Genomic DNA, 16,040 nt, shown 5'->3' with positions numbered 1-16,040 from the left:
CAAGGGGAGGCATGTTGGCAGCCGGGGCAGTGGGTGAGGTGGTGCTTTGGCCGTGGCTGGGCGACAGAGAGTGGGGTGGCTGCTCCAAATGCCCTCCCTGCCATGGTGGGGCCTGGCGGCTGCCGGGGACACTTTCCAGGCACGAATGGCTACCAAGCCGTCTGCCCCTTTGGGCCTGTGGGAAAAGGGGGCGGCTGAGCAGGGGACGGGGAGTCTTTGCTTTCCTGCTCTCCCTGCCCTACCCCTGCTCTCCCGCGTCCCCCTCACTGTGCCCATGGCCACCACCTAGCAGGAGGCTGCTGCAGAGATTCCTGTGCCACCACCTGCCAGGATGCCAGGCAGGAGGCTGGTGCTCAGTGACCAGCGCATTTTTGCCAGGGTGGTCTTTGACCGTTTCACAAAAAAGAAACTGTCTTTCATACAGGCAAGAAAAATGCTGGTCATCCTGCCATGCATCAGGGAGTTGCTCGAGGATGGCCACTCCAATATCAAGACGGATGTCCTGGTCATCTTTAGAAATGTGATGCGTCACCTGGAGAGGAAGGAGGCCAGCGCCATTGCTGTGCAGCTTGCAGAGAAGCTCCTGCCCCTCTTTGACGCTGTAAGGCTGATGGGGGAGACTGAGCCCTGCAGATGGGCACTCTGCAATGAGAGATGCCCTTCAGCCCAGCCCCGTGGGCAGCACTCGGAGCAGGGTCTGCTCCCCTGGGCTCTGCCGGGAAGGCTTCTGGGCTTTGCAGCCCAGCACGGCTTCTCCCTCCTGCAGAATCTGACCCCGGAGCATCTCCCCTCACATCTGCCGTGCTCACGCCCGTGGGCTAATGCTCACAGTAAGCAGGGAGCGGCTCTTTCTCAAGTCCCCCTCTCCTTCTCCCTACCAGGAGTCCAGCCGGCTGCAAGAGCTCTCCATCAGCCTCTTCAGAGACCTGGTGGAGGCTGTGGTGGGGAATGACAGGAAGAGTATGAAGGAGGAAGTGCAAAGGGGCGTGCTCCCGCTCTTCTTTCACACACAGGACAAGACGGACAGCGTGTCCAAGGTACAGATTTCAAAGCGGGCCAGTGACACAGGGAAGGGTGTGCTGACCCCCTGGGCATTGGGGGCAAGAGCTCCCAGCTCCCCAAGGGCAGGATGACGCCAGGAACAAAGCCAAGAGGAGGGGGGCTGCCAGGGCTCCTTCCCCAGACTGTGGTGCCATCTCCCGGCTTTTGCCGCTCTGCAGGCCTCCAGGGAAGCCCTCTGTGCTGCAGCAGATCTCCTCAAGTGGAAAAAACTCAAAGACCTGGTGCAGCCACAGCAGACATGGAGGACTGTCGAGCGCTCGGTGAGGACAACGCCCAAGCCCCGGGGCCCAGGCTGGACGAGGGTGCCCCCTGGGTCTGGAGCGTCGGCTGTGTAGCTGTGCCTCGGCTGCCCTGCTCCAGCCCGGAGCCCACAGCTTGCAGCTGCACCCTTCTTGCCTGTCCTCAAGAACAGAGCCCCCAGGGGCTCTTCTCCAGGCCTTTCTGCCCTTCCTGCACCCACCAGGAGGGAGGGGTCCCAGCAACAGGGGTGCTGGGAGGAGAGACGTGTCCGGATAACTGGGGAGACACGGTGACATGCCCATACCATTGCTCTCTCCAGCTGGTGTGGGACAGGAGGAGGGCCGAAGAATACATGGAGCAGAGCCTGCCATACCTGAACAATGCCCAGGCCATCTTGCGAGAGGCAGCCGTCAGGTTCATCGGTGAGCACCGGGGTCCCTCTTCTGCCAGCGTGGCCCCAGTCCCCGCTGCTGCACTGGCAGTGAGGGGCAGCCCTGTGGCTGCCAGAGCCCAGCTGATTCATGCAGGGCCTTGGCGTCCCTCTCCCAGCCCTGCCCACGCAGGTGGGCTCGCTGGGAGCCTTGCTCGGTCCCACTGCCCTCGGGGACTGTCCTTCCCTGGGGTCAGCCCTGCTGAGGGGCGGCAGGAGGGTGTGCAGCCAGGCTGGCAGGGCCAGGGGCCGTGCTGCCGGGCTGCGCTGGGGAGCAGGGGGTCTGACGAAGCTCTGTGCCTAGGGATCACTGCGCGGCACCTGGGCGACCGAAATGAGAAGCTGCAGGATATCTGCGACGGTGAGCAGGGGCAGTGCTGTGCTGGCTGGGGCTGGTGCAGCAGGGGACAGAGAGCCTGGGCAGGGGGCTGCCGTCCCTGGCCCTGCTCCAGGAAAACACTTCAGGGGCAGAGGCACATGTCACAGGCACATGGGGCATTCCTGAGCAGCAGCTTCCGGCTGGTCTCTTGGTCTCACCTGCTCCTCCTGGCCAGAGAAAGAGACGGACGGGGCTGGCATGGGAGGGTCTCTGCAGACAGCGCGGTTTCACCACTGCTCTGTTTCTTTCTGTCACAGCCCTCCAGCCTTTGGTGAACGACGCTGAACCCTCAGTCCGGTCCCTGGCATCTCAGACCTTGATGACCCTGGGAACACGAAGGAAGCAGCCAAAATCACGGTGGTCCCTACGAACACTGTGCTGCTGGCTCTGCAGAGACAGGGAGAGGTGAAATAAGCCTCTGGAAAACGGCTGTGTTTGAATAATTCTTCCGTTTTAATAAAGCTGGAACAAGCAGCCCACTGCCACGGCGTCCTTCCCATGGGGACCACCGCCCTGAGTGTGCCGAGCAGACAGTGTCACTCCTGGCCTCTGCCGCTGCCTGCAGGACAGCTCATCCCACAGCACACCCTGGCCCCAGTCTTGGTTGACAACAAGTTGACCCCTTCTTTGGGCTTTCCCCTCAAAGAAGCCGTGTTTGTTCATCCCCTGTGCAAGTCTTTTCTTTGGGGAGGCAGAGGGCAAAGGGGCAATGGCGGACCCTGGAGAAAGCGGGCTCGCCTGCACAGCTGCCCATCGCCCCCACTTCCCAGTAGCCCATGGCAGCACAGCACGCACTGATGCAGGGTGTCCTCGCACCAAAGCCCCAGCAGCGCTGCTGGACCACAAAACCCAGAGGGGAGCAGGAGGAGGGAAGCTGTACCTCACCCTTCCCCTCCTGACACATGCCAGGGCATGAAAAGGCACCCACGCTTGGCCACGCTGCCGAGTCGCCATTTGTCCCGGTGTTGGGAAGTGGCCACCTCTGGCGTGCTCCTGGGGTGAAGGACTCCAGCCCCCAGCACTCTGCGGGGATGTGCCAGCTCTGCTCAAGCTGTCGGCTGGAAGAGCGAAAGCCACCAGGAGGAGTCGCACCCTGCGCCACCTGCAGCCAGAAATCGGCAGAGGAAAATGGTGAGGTGAAGGCCAGGGCCAGGAGCAGAGGGCGGGAATCGCTCTTCTCAGGAGCCTCTTCTGCTTGTACCAAAACCAGCCCTCTTCTCCCCACTCCTTGGAGGCCTCTCTTCCCCTTGGGCTGCTGAGAGATGACCTGTGCTGTGGAGGCTTCCAGCGGAGCAGGCATGCTCTTAACGCAAACTGCATCGACACCGCTGAAACTTGCCTTTTGCTTGGCAAGTACAGGGCAGCAGAGGCTTGTCACAAGCACTGCTCTGGGAGACACAGCCCGTTGGCATCTGCTCCGGACACAGAGCCGGTCAGCACAAACAGGGCAGGTCCAGACCTTCCCTTTACAGCTTCAGTGGGGTCTGAAGTGGTTTTCAAAACAGAGATGTGAACCAAGGAAACGCTTACTTGTGTGACCTGTTTCTTCTAATGAACAGGTTTGCCAGTCCCTTGGGCATTTTTGCTATCTACGCGGTGGGAGAGAGCCGTAGAAGGTAGGGGGGTGCACGAGAGCTGGTTAATATTCAAGCACCACTTCCTCCAAGATCAAGATCGGTGCATCCCTAGGAGCAAGAAATCAGGCAAAGGAGGCAGGAAACCCGCATGGAGGAGCAAGGAGCTTTTAGAAAAACTCAGGTTGAAGAAAGAAGTTTACACAGTGTGGAAAAAGGAACTGGCCACTTGGGAGGAATATAGGAACGCTGTCAGAGTAGGCAGGGATGCAACGAGGAAGGCTAAGGCCCACTTGGAATTAAACCTGGCAAGGGATGTCAAGGACAATGAGAAGGGCTTCTTCCAGTACCTCAGTAGTAAAAGGAAGACTAGGGAAAATGTGGGCCCACCGCTGAATGAGGTGGGGGCCCTGGTGATGGAGGATGCAGAGAAGGCGGAGTTGTGAAGAAGAAGTGCCGCCTTCGCTTCGGCCTTTACTGCTAAGGCCGGCCCTCCGGAATCCTACACCCTGGAGGTAAGAGAGAGAGCCTGGAGTAAGGAAGACTCTTCCTTAATTGAGGAGGATCGGGTTAGAGATCATTTAGGCCAACGCGACACCCACAGATCCGTGGGCCCTGATGGGATGCACCCACGAGTGCTGAGGGAGATGGCAGATGTTATTGCGAAGCTGCTCTCCATCATCTTGGCAAAGTCATGGAGAACAGGAGAGGTGCCTGAGGACTGGAGGAAAGCAAACATCACGCCAGTCTTCAAAAAGGGCAAGAAGGAGGACCCGGGAAACTACAGGCCAGTCAGCCTGAGCTCCATCCCTGGAAAGGTGATGGAAGAGCTCGTTCTGGATGTCACCTCTAAGCATGTAGAGGAAAACGAGGGTACTGGGAGGGGTCAACATGGATTCACCAAGGGGAAATCCTGCTTGACCAATCTGACACCCTTCTACGATGGCACGACTGGCTGGGCGGATGGGCGGAGAGCACTGGACGTCGTCTACCTCGACTTCAGCAAGGCTTTTGATGCTGTCTCCCCTTTATTTTGCTTCAATTATTAAGCGGTTATTACCTCAACCCACCAGAATGCCCACACAGCCCATTCGGCCCGTGCCTTTGGCCTCCAACCCTCACATTGCTCACTCCAGCCAGGAGAGGTGCTGTGTGGTAACAAAGCCAGCTCAGGCTGCAACCAAGAGGTTCCCCTCCTTTTCAGGGCCCAAGGCACCATTGTTCGCATCTAGCCCATGCCTTCCATGCCCAAAGACGCCTTTTCTCGGACAAAATCCTCACCTTGAGGGCCCCCACCCGCCTTCCCTGCCCCAACGGCCTTCCCTCAGGGCTCACAGGCCCTGGGGCGGGTCCAACCCCTGGAGGCGGAGCCAGTTGCCTGGCAGCACCCGCCCAGGAGGAGAGGTGGCAGCCTGGGACAGCCAATCGCCTCAGGGGAGGCGGGGCAAGGCATGCAATTGACTGGAAGCAGGCAGCCAATCAGAGGAAACATCCCCAGAGGGCAGGGCGGGCACTGGTGTGCGAGAGGGGAGCGACGCCTCAGGCAGCCAATAAGAGAGAGCATCACCTCAGGGGAGGGTGGGCCCAGTGGGCCCAAAACCAGGGCACAGTGACAGCCCAGGTGGCCAATCAGAGATGAAGGGCAGGCACTGCAGCCTGCCACCTGGGGCCAATCAGCAGCAGCATCGCCTCAGGGGAGGAGACTGACAGCGCTATGAGGGTGAAGACCTGGGTCAGGGCAATCCCAGGCACAAGTGCAGGTTGCCCGGGGAGGTCGTGGCTGCCCCATGCCTGGAACTGTGTTCAAGGCCAGGTTGGACGGGGCTTTGAGCAGCCTGGTCTAGTGAGAGGTGCCCCTGCCCAGGGCAGGGGCTTGGAACTAGATGATCTTTAAGGTCCCTTCCAGCCCGAGCCATTCTGTGATTCTGTGTGGGACACTTTCTCCTGGCAAGAGGAGGCCCCTTGGCCAGGACAGGGTCCCCGGGTCCCTGGTGTTGCCTGCCAGGGCTGGGGCAAGGGGCCCTGCCAGTTGCTACTTGCTGGGACTTGGTCTCCTCCGTTTAGGGTACGTTCCTCTGCAGACGTGGAATGCAGAATGTATCAATGCTACGGAAATGGATGGCCTTTCATTTTGCAAGTAAAGGGAAGAGCGGGGCTTGGCACAGCTGCTGGTCTCAGAGACACAGCCAATTTTCTCTGCTCTGAACACCGGAGGAGTCTTAGCCCATCAGTACAAACAGGACGAATGCAGACCTTCCCTTTGCAACTTCAGTGTGGTCGGGAGTTGTTCTGAACACAGAGAGGTGTCAGTCAAGGAAATATTCTCATGACTTACTGCTCCCAATGAACTGATGATCCCTTTGGCGTTTCCCAAATCTACAGCCAATACGAACCAAAAATCAACAGGACCACCTGTTTCCACTCCGATATTATCCGACCAACAAACCTCTTGTTTGGAGTGTTACCTCTTGTTTGGAGTGTTTGTAGAGGAGAGTGAATATGCTTTTTGCTGGGTCGAGATGAATAGATTCAGGATTCGGGGATGCCCAAATCCATCTTATATGTTCCCAGCCCAGACTGTCGCTGGTGTTTCAACCAACAAAGAAGTTGAAGCCTCTAAGTGGGACCCCTTAGACTGTTACTTGGGGGCGGGGAAGAGGGGTGAATAACAGGGGAAGAGAATGGGGAAGAGGACTACCCTGGCCACTCCTACCAGCAGCTCAAGGTTCACTGGTAAGGTATTACTATTGTGGGATTTACAGAATCCCCTAACATGTTTGGGCAAGTATTAGAGCAAGTGTTTGAGCAATTCAAACCTCCATCGGGAGTAGCCCTGCTTCAGTATGTGAATGACTTATTGGTGTCCAGGGAGGAAGAAGGCAGGATAAAAGAAGCCACAAATGAGTTACTGAACTTTTTAGGACAGCAAGGTTTGAGGGTCTCAAAAATGAAATTGCAACATGTAGAAACAGAAGTGAAGTACTTGGGACATCTAGTTAGTGAAGGGAGTCGAAAAATAAATCCTGGGAGGATCAAAGGAACAGTAGACTTACCTCTGCCAGAGACCAAGAGGGAACTCAGAAAATTTTGGGCGCTGACTGGGTACTGTAGGCTGTGGATAGAGGGGTGTGCTCAAAAGACTAAAGGACTATATTCCAAACTGTTAGCTGAAGAACCAAAGGGATTGGTTTGGACAGAAGAGAAGAATTTAGTGGAAGATTTAAAACAGAGCCTAATTAGAGGTCCAGCTTTAGCCTTACCTTCTTTGCAGAAACCTTTTCAACTGTTTGTAACTGTAGACAAAGGGGCTGCATTAGGAATATTAACTCCAGAGTGGGGGGATAAACGACAGCCAGTAGCATATTTGTCAAAGCTCCTAGACCCAGTTTCTCCAGGATGGCCTGAATGTGTGCAGGCACTGGCTGCAACTGCTTTTTTAGTAGAAGAAAGCAGGAAGCTTAACTTTGGGGGAATGATAGAAGTTAGCACCCCACACCAAGTCAAAACCATTTTAGCCCAAACTGTGGGAAAATGTCTAACAGATTCAAGAATACTGAAGTATGAAGCAATTTTAATTGAAAAGGATGATTTGATTTTAACTACCAGCTCTTGCCTTAACCCAGCGAGCTTTTTGTGGAAAGGAAACGTAGAGGCAAAGGATGAAGAACTTACACACGAATGCTTAGATGTAATTGAGTACCAGACTAAGATATGACCTGACTTAAGGGGCATCCCCCTATCTGGGCATCTTCTTTTGTTTGTAGGCGGTTCTTCAAGAGTGATAGAAGGAAAGAGTTGTAATGGATATGCGGTGGTGGATGGAGTGAGACAAGTAAAAGCATCTGAGAAATTACCTAGTGCATGGTCTGCTCAAATGTGTGAGATGTATGCCTTAAACCAGGCACTAAAATTAATTGGAGAAGGGGAAGGAACAATATATACAGACTCTCGTTATGCCTTTGGGGTAGTGCATACCTTTGATAAAATTTGGGAAGAATGAGGACTAATAAATAGCAAAGGGAAAGAACTTGTACATGAAGAACTTGTAAAACAGGTGTTAGCAAATATATTAATAGCAAGTGAAATAGCGGTTGTACATGTTAAAGGCCACCAGAGAGGCAATTCAATTACCGCAGGGGGAAATAGATCAGCAGACAAGGTGGCAAAAGAGGCAGCTTTGGCGCAAGGGACAATCAAGATTTATAATCTTGTTCTTAAGTACCAACAGTAACGACCCCATTGATATTCACGGAAAAAGAAAAGGAAGCAATGACAGAAGCAGGGGCAGTGGAGAAAGATGGTAAATGGATTCTGCCTGATGAAAAGGAAATGGTTAACTAACAAACAAACTATGAGAGAAATAATGGCAGTGTTACATCAGGGAAGCCATTGGGGAATGCAAGCAATGTGCGATATAGTTTTGTGGAAGTGTGGATGTTTTGGCATTTACACAGTAGCAAAGCAAATCTGCGAAAGGTGTATTATTTGTAAGAAAATAAATAAGAAGACCCTTAGAGAACAATCCCCAGGAGGATGGGAACCAGGGTATAAGGCCATTTCAAAGTATGCAAGTCGATTTTACTGAACTGCCACCAGTCGGCAGATTTAAGTACCTCTTAGTCCTGGTAGATCACCTTACTGGATGGGTGGAAGCTTATCCCTTAGTCTCTGCAACAGCTTCAGGAGTGATGAGCAAATAATTCCTAGGTATGGAATAGTGGAAAATGTGGATTGAGATCAAGGAAGCCATTTTACCTCCAAGGTGGTACAGGGAGTGATGGAAAGTTTAGGGATAACATGTGATTATCACACTCCCTGGCACCCCCCATCATCTGGAAAGGTTGAAAGAATGAATCAAACCATTAAGAGGCAACTATGTGAATTAGTTCTTGAGACAAAATTACCATGGATTGTTTACCAATAGCACTGTTGAGAATCCAGACCTCCCCTAGAAAGGATACTGGTCTCTTGCCTTATGAAATGCTTTTTGGACTACCTTACACTGGAAGTAGAGAAAGTGTGCCCATATTTGAAACCAAGGACAAGTTCCTTAAGAAATATATACTGGAGCTGTCATCTTCTCTCTCTTTCCTTAGAACTAAAGGCCGCCTTGCTCAAACTCTGCTGTTGGAATTTGTTGTCCATCCGTATAAACCAGGGGACTGGGTACTAGTCAAATCCTGGAAGGAGAGTAAGCTCCAACCGGAGTGGGAAGGACCATTCCAAGTACTCCTCACTACTGAAATGGCAGTAAGGACAGTGGGAAAAGGTTGGACTCATTACACTCAGCTAAAAGGACCAGTTGAACCCCCACCGACAGATCCGGTAGAACAGTGACATTCTACTGACAGCCTGCTGCGAGTAACCCTAAAAAGACAGTAAGCTGTGGGTTGAGGCAGGATGATCCAGTTGGGAGCTATAAATCTGTGTACGCCATGAATTTTAAGAGGCATTTTGCGATGATACTGGTCGTAGGGGCGGTGTTGTGCTTCCCACTAGGAAACTGGAGTGTATGCCCAGATCATCTACCAAGTGCACACCCAGATTACTCGGTTAGGCTTATCATAAACATCACTAAAGGAGATACCCCACAGGCCGTACGCTTGGATGCCTGTCAAGTACTGAAGTGTGGGGAAGTAGAGGCCCAAAGACAGTTGAGTAGCGAAAACAAGTACCCGTGCCCAGAAATTTGGAGGGTCACAGGGTCCCAAGGCTGCACCTTGTGAACAATGGAGTGAAGTGTGGTGGACCACCCAAATTGGAGGGTGGACCATGGATGACCCAGGCGGATGTTATGGCTAACCTAATACATGGAATAGGAGCAGATGTGTCTGGAAGAGATCCAAAGGGAAGATTTAGAATAGCCGTACTAGAAAATAGCTGTCAAGTGGAAGGGACAACTATGACTACTAAACTCCCAGTAATACAACAGTAGGAACCACTGAATGATCCAGCTTTGGGAACGGTTACCGAGATTAAACATTTTAGACAAACATTTGAGACTGAAACAGGGTACGGTGAGATGAATGCTCGGGTAGAATGGGTGAAATATACCATTAATAGTTTGAACCAAAGCAATTGCTGTGCTTCTGCCTCAGGAAGGCCCACAGCACAGATCGTCCCTTTTCCCTTAGGGTGGACAAAAGATTCCGTAGGGATGTGGTGTATGATAGCATTATACCAAGAAAAGACTGTCTGGGAAAATGAGCCTTGTCATTCACGTTCCTTGCTGTTTCCTACCTTGGAGTCCAGAGATGTTAATGTGCCACCAGTGTTTTCCACAGCAATTGGTAACCGTACAGCGTGCTTCTCACGGCAGGCTGTGAATGCTACCAAACCTGTGGGGGAATTCACCCACGCACTGAAACTCTGAATGTGACCAAGGAGGTAAGGGGAAACTACTCAGCGTTACGAGTGCCTCGGGTGGATCTCTGGTGGTATTGTGGATGGAAGACCTTGCGATCTGTGTTGCCGGCTAACTAGAAAAGTACGTGTGGAATAATACAATCAGCAATACCTAGCCAATGGGGAAACGAGGGAGGGAAACTTCGGCCAGGAATAGGGAATAAAAAGAAGTTATTTCGGGAACTCTGGTGTGCCTACCTGCTAGGTCACCCATTCTTGCAAGAGTGTTTAAATAAAATGTGCTTCGTATCCATCACTGCCAGAGCCGTGGTTATTGGATAAGGAGTGTTTCTCACAGTCACTGAGCACCAGCCTCCTGTCCGGCTTCCCAGCAGGTGGCACAGGAGTCACTGCAGAAGCCTCCTGTCTGGCAGTGGCCACTGATGGGATGTGGGAAGAGCTGGAGGAAGGGAAGGGAGTTGCGGGAGAGCAGTGTCCTCTTACTGAGCCACCCCCTTTTGTGACCAGCCGGAAGGGGCAGATGAACTGGTAACCAACTGATCCCTTTGGCATTTTCCATATCTACAGCCAATACGAACCCAGCCTGCCACGTGGGGCCAATCAGTGGCCCATCAGAGACTGGCAGCACTCCCGACGTATGAGGGTGAAGACCATTGTGGCAAGAAGGCGGGTTCTACTGGTGGTCAGGCACAGCTTTGCCATGGTGCCTGTGGGCCGTGCCCCAAGGCCAAGCAGCCCCAGGCTCGAGGCCCCTCTTCCCCCCTTCCAGCCCTCCCTCCCCTCTGAACACAGAGAGGTGTCAGTCGAGGAAATATTCTCATGACTTACTGCTCCCAATGAACTGATGATCCCTTTGGCGTTTCCCATATCTACAGCCAATACGAACCAAAAATCAACAGGACCACCTGTTTCCACTCCGATATTATTTCCGACCAACAAACCTCTTGTTTGGAGTGTTACCGTAAGCCGGCGATTAAGGACTCTCTAAGACTCAATTTTGGAGTGTTAGGAAGCAGGCATTCTTTACTGCGGCGCTGGGCGCGCAGGGGATCGCTCTGCCCAGTGTGTGTGCTGAGTTGCTCCACTACAAAGGTCGTGAGCAATCAGAATGTACGTATTCATCACATTTCCCAGAAGTGATTACCATATTCATATTATCACCTAGAACTCATTAATACATGTAAATGTCCTTGACGCATGCGCATCCATGTCCATTGGTGGTCTGCCAGAGTCCTCTGCTGGTCGTCGATAGTCTTCCTCACCGTGTCCGCTGGCTGAACTCAGTCTTCGTGCAGACTCAGTTCGTCTTTCGGCTCTAGTTTGCAACTCCTGTTCTCACCAAAGTAGCTTGTTCTAGCACCTCTCCCTACCTATTCTACCCAAGCATACAATGTCTCAAGACTCCCTTGTATCCAACTAAACCCAGCAGATGCCTAACCCATCCGCTTACAGAGCATTTCAAACTTGGCTACAGTCTTGCAGCAAGGAGGGAACCAGATGTTCTTTGCCCCTTTTTCTGGATGCTCTGCTTCCATGTCTTTCATGCCGCCCCGGTGAACGCTCGGCCCCTCCCTGCCCAGGTGGCGGGTCACAGCGGGGCCCTTTGTGACCTCATTTTGTGACATGCCACGGCTCGGCATGTGGTCAGCGTGGCTGCAGGCCCCCACCCGCAGTGTCCGGCAGGACGGCGACGAGACAGGGCAGGAGCACGGAGCCGGCGAGCAGCCCCCGAGCGCAGCCCACGTCTTTCCCCGCCGCCCCCGGCAGCCCCACGGTGCCGAGGCGTTTTGCCAAAGCTTCCTCCTTCCCCACCCCTTTCCTCCGTCCTGCGGGATGGCAGAGAGACCCCCCAGCCGCCCCTGGGTGGCCTGGGAGAAGATGGAGGCTCCCGAGAGGCGCAGCCCTCCACCGCAGCCCTATGAGGTGACCGAGGTCCAGGCGCTGCAGATAGGTGAGGGGGGGGCCCTGTTGGTCTGGGCAGGGCTGGGGCCAGTGAGCGCACCCTGCTCAACGCCGGGATCACGTTTTCCTGGCACGCTGGCAGTGGGCGTCCCATGGGTGCTGGGCATGATGCTGCCTGAAGGCCGGGGCTGCTCAGGGCTGGGAGCTGGCCCCAGCACAGCCTCTCCCAAGGAAGACGAGAGCAGGGGGGACCCAGCTCCTGCTTCGGTGCACGGGCAGCCAGAGGCCGCTGGGCAGGCAGGAGGCAGTGATGCTGCGGGACGGGGACGTTTCCTGACCATCAGCAAGGGAGTTCCTCAGCCCGGGGCACTGGGGGCTTTCCCTGCTGCGCCGTGCTCCAACATGGCAGCCCGTCTGCCGGGCACTCTCTGGCCCTGACATGCAAGGGAAGAACGCGCCAGGGGAGAGGGCACGGGGCCGGACGGAGGGCAGACCTCCGTCCTCTGCTCTCCTGCCACCAGCCCCTCTCCACAGCCTCCCTGCTCTCCTCCTTTATTAGATGCCACATGGTTATGCGTGTACAAGGAGGAAAAGGAAAACGTGGATTTCATCCAGGCCTTTGTCAACTGCCCAGAGCAGGTAAGTGCGGCCATTTCAACTGCAGCTGTGCCGGCATCTCCTAACTGGAGCTCTGCTGCCGGGCTGCTGGAGGTGTGCTGGCTGGGCAGGGCTGCTTCTCCCAGCTCTCCCCCACAGCACTGCACCCCCAGCGCTCGGGTCCTGCTGGCCACGTGGCCCCCCTCTCACGCTCCATTTGTCTCTCTGTCCCCACACCTGCCAGGACGATGACCGGAAGATGGAGTTTCTTGACAGCATCTGCATGCTGTGCACAACAGCCAAGTCCCGTGGCTTGTTACGGGGCCTCGATGTCTTCTGCCACACATACGAGCTGGCAGAGAATGTCAAGGTGAGAGCACGCCAGGTGGCTCTGGAGAAGGGGGCAAGACCCCCAGCACCCTGTGAGGAGAGCACTTGGGCAGGGCGAGAGTCTGGTGGCAACCATCCCGGTTGTGCTCTGCAGGTGCTGCTGGAAAAGGAGCCCCGGGACAATCTGATCACAGCAGTGCGGTGGAAAGCCATCCTTGCCATCACCGAACTGGGGTACCTGCCCATCCCTGCCCCAGAGCCCGTGTCCACCTGCGCGAGGCCTCGAGGCACTGCTCCCAGCACCAGTGTCCGACTCGCCCCTCTCTCTCTTTGCAGCTCAGTCGAGAGAGTGCTGGAGGGCAGAGAGAAAGGCCTCCTAGAAGCCTGCTTCGCGAGTATTTTGGCCCTTCCACCAGAAGCGGAAATGCAGGACCTGGACATTCCACTCTACCTCTGGGTAAGTGCTGGGTGAGCTCCAGGAGCCCCAGTCCTTCCTGGCTCCTCCCTGGCCACCCCATGCTGTGATACGACCAGAGATCCAAGGCAGGGCAGAGTCTCGGCTTTGCTTTCCCAACCTCATCCCTTTGTCCCTTCCCTTAGGCCTGGCCACGTCCAGTGCGGCAGGCTGCTCTGCCCGCAGCAGGTTGTCTGCCCTTGGGTCTCTCCCGGGCACCGCGAGGCAGCGCGGGAGTCCTCCCTTGGCTCTGGGAGTTCAGATCAGTCTTCTGGGGGTGAGAGGGACAGCAGAATCACTGGTACAACTCTTTGCCCTCCTTGCAGACCCTGAAAGACATGGACATCATGCTGCAGAAGTTGGTGCTCAGCTGTTCGGTCCCCAGAGTCAGCGAGATGCTGCAGATAATCTTCCAGGTCTGGCATGCACAAGGGCTGTTCTTCACCCGGGAGGCAAGGGGGTGTCCACTCTTGAGTGGATGGTCCTCACCCCAGTGCCATGCAGAGACAACATCCTGCAGGGAGGGTGCCCACCTCCCTTGGGCAACCAGGGGCTGCCCAACAGGCTCTTCTGGAGCACAGTGGCCGCAGAGGGTGGCATCTGCCTTCCTGCCGGGCCACGGGGTTGGCCCGGGAGATTTGTCCCAATCCTGCAAGCCCGCCAGCTCCCCTAGGGCAGGAACCCCACTACAGCCTTTCCTCAAGATCAGAGGGAGCCTTAAGGGGCTGTGCGAGTCCAGCCCAGGAGTTCAGCAGGGCTGCTTCTGCTGGAGCAGGTGTCTGCTGCCAGGGCACACCAGCAGCTTCTCTCTCCCCAGCTGCTACTGAACTACACCGAATCCAAGACAGTAGCCGTGCAGGTGAGGGCCCTGGAGAGAATTAAGATGCTGAGCATTTTTCTGGCCAACCATCCCACCCTGGAGGTAAGGAGCCAGGCACCCTCCAGCCAGGCCATCTCCCCCTCCCTGCGCACCAGAGCAACCTGCAGCTCTCCCACGCAGGGCTCCTCCCAAGCTGGCTGCTTTGGGAGCCGTGCACGGCGCGGCCCTGCAAAGCCCTGACTCACCAGGGATCCAGCCCTGGGCACACTCTTGGGTTCAGCACCAGCTGCCTGCCCTCAGCCCTTCTGCTCTTCTGCCTCCCTCGCCCAGGCCTGGCACCACTTGGAAAAATACACGTACGGCCCCGTCTGCCATGGAGATGTCCAGATCCCAATCCTGGGACAGCTGCTGGGACGTCTCCTTCTCTTCTATTCTTCCAAGGAAGAGACAAGCTGGCGAGCTTTCGACGCTCTTTTTGCCCTCAAGAGATTCGTCCGTAAACAAAAAAGTAAGCGAACCAATCCACACAGTGGGCTCCATCCCTCCACACACAGGCATCTCCTGATAGCTCTGCTTCTCTTCCTCACCTCCTTTGCCCCTCACAGCTGCTTCCCATAGCATCCCAGCTGTCGTTTTGCTGCAGAAGCTGAGTGATCTCCTGATGGCCAGGATCTGTTCTCTGCTGCTCTCCTTCCTCCTCCTCCCTTTCAGCATCTTGAACCCCGCTCGCTGTTTTGTGCTCCCAACAGCCAAAGCTGCCATTTGATTATCATGGCCCAAAGCCACATTTTTCCTGACAGTGACGAGCAGATCCATCTGTGCATCGCCCCGGCTGGTCTCTCCAGTGCCTGCAGCAAGAAGCTATTCCTGACGCCTTCCAGAAATCTCCTTGACCGCTTGTGTCCTGACATCTTCCAAGTAGATCTCAGGGCACCTTGGTAAGCTTGCTGGCAAAGCTGCTGTGTCTTACTGACGCTTCTGTGTTTTCCCCGCTATTTAGCCAGGTCACCGACAAAGGATAAAGTGCAACGGCTCCATTGGAAACTTGAGAGACCCACCTTGCTGCATTTCCCCACCCCCAGAGACTTTGCCATGGTAATGAGCCCCCTCTCCCCTTGCTGGGACTCTTGTCTGTGGCATCAAGAGAGGACTTGGGTGAGCAAAGGCATCTGGAATCAGTGGGGCTGCCATGGCCTCTCTGTCCCCGGTGAGAGGGTTCCTGCTGTCCCCATGCAGGGACGATGCGAGGGCGGCGCTCCAGTGTCCCAGCAGCAGCTCCAGCCCTCCTGGCCACCAGCGAGCCCCGCTCCTCTGTAGGGCCAGCACGCTGTGCCCGTGAGCCCAAGTCTCCTCCCTCACCCTGGGGACCCTCTGCTCTCACCCTCTGCCCTGCAGAGCCTGCAGCCCCTGCTGACAGCTTTCCTGAGGGCGCTGCTGACAGCACTGCCGCGCATCTCTCGCCAGGGCTGCTCACTCTGCCCAGCTAAGCAGCACCATCAGGGGACTCGGTGTGACATGTCTTCGCTCCCTTCCTTCCTCCCATAGGAGTTTGCACAACACCTGACACCTTATGAGGCGACAAGCATCGTCCTTGTGACCATCGAGGCCATGAGAGACTCCAGCATGTTTGACAGGGAGGCGGCAAGAAACATTGTGGACCTGTTCACGAGATACCCCGACTTCTGGCTGGAGGATGTAAGTGACCTGTGCCTGGATTGCCCTGCCCTCGAGCCCTGTCAGGCCTTGTTCCCCCCAGAGAGGGATGGAAAGGGCAGCTGAGGAAATGGCTGCGCTCCAGTGGCAGCACCATCCTCACCTGTGCCTCACCTCCAGGTGCCAAAGATCATGAGCTGCATCCACAAGAACCTGGAATGCATCAACACGGA

The sequence above is a fragment of the Chroicocephalus ridibundus genome, chromosome 8 (genome assembly GCF_963924245.1).
Source record: "Chroicocephalus ridibundus chromosome 8, bChrRid1.1, whole genome shotgun sequence".
Taxonomy (NCBI): domain Eukaryota; kingdom Metazoa; phylum Chordata; class Aves; order Charadriiformes; family Laridae; genus Chroicocephalus; species Chroicocephalus ridibundus.
This window is presented reverse-complemented; position numbering follows the sequence as displayed.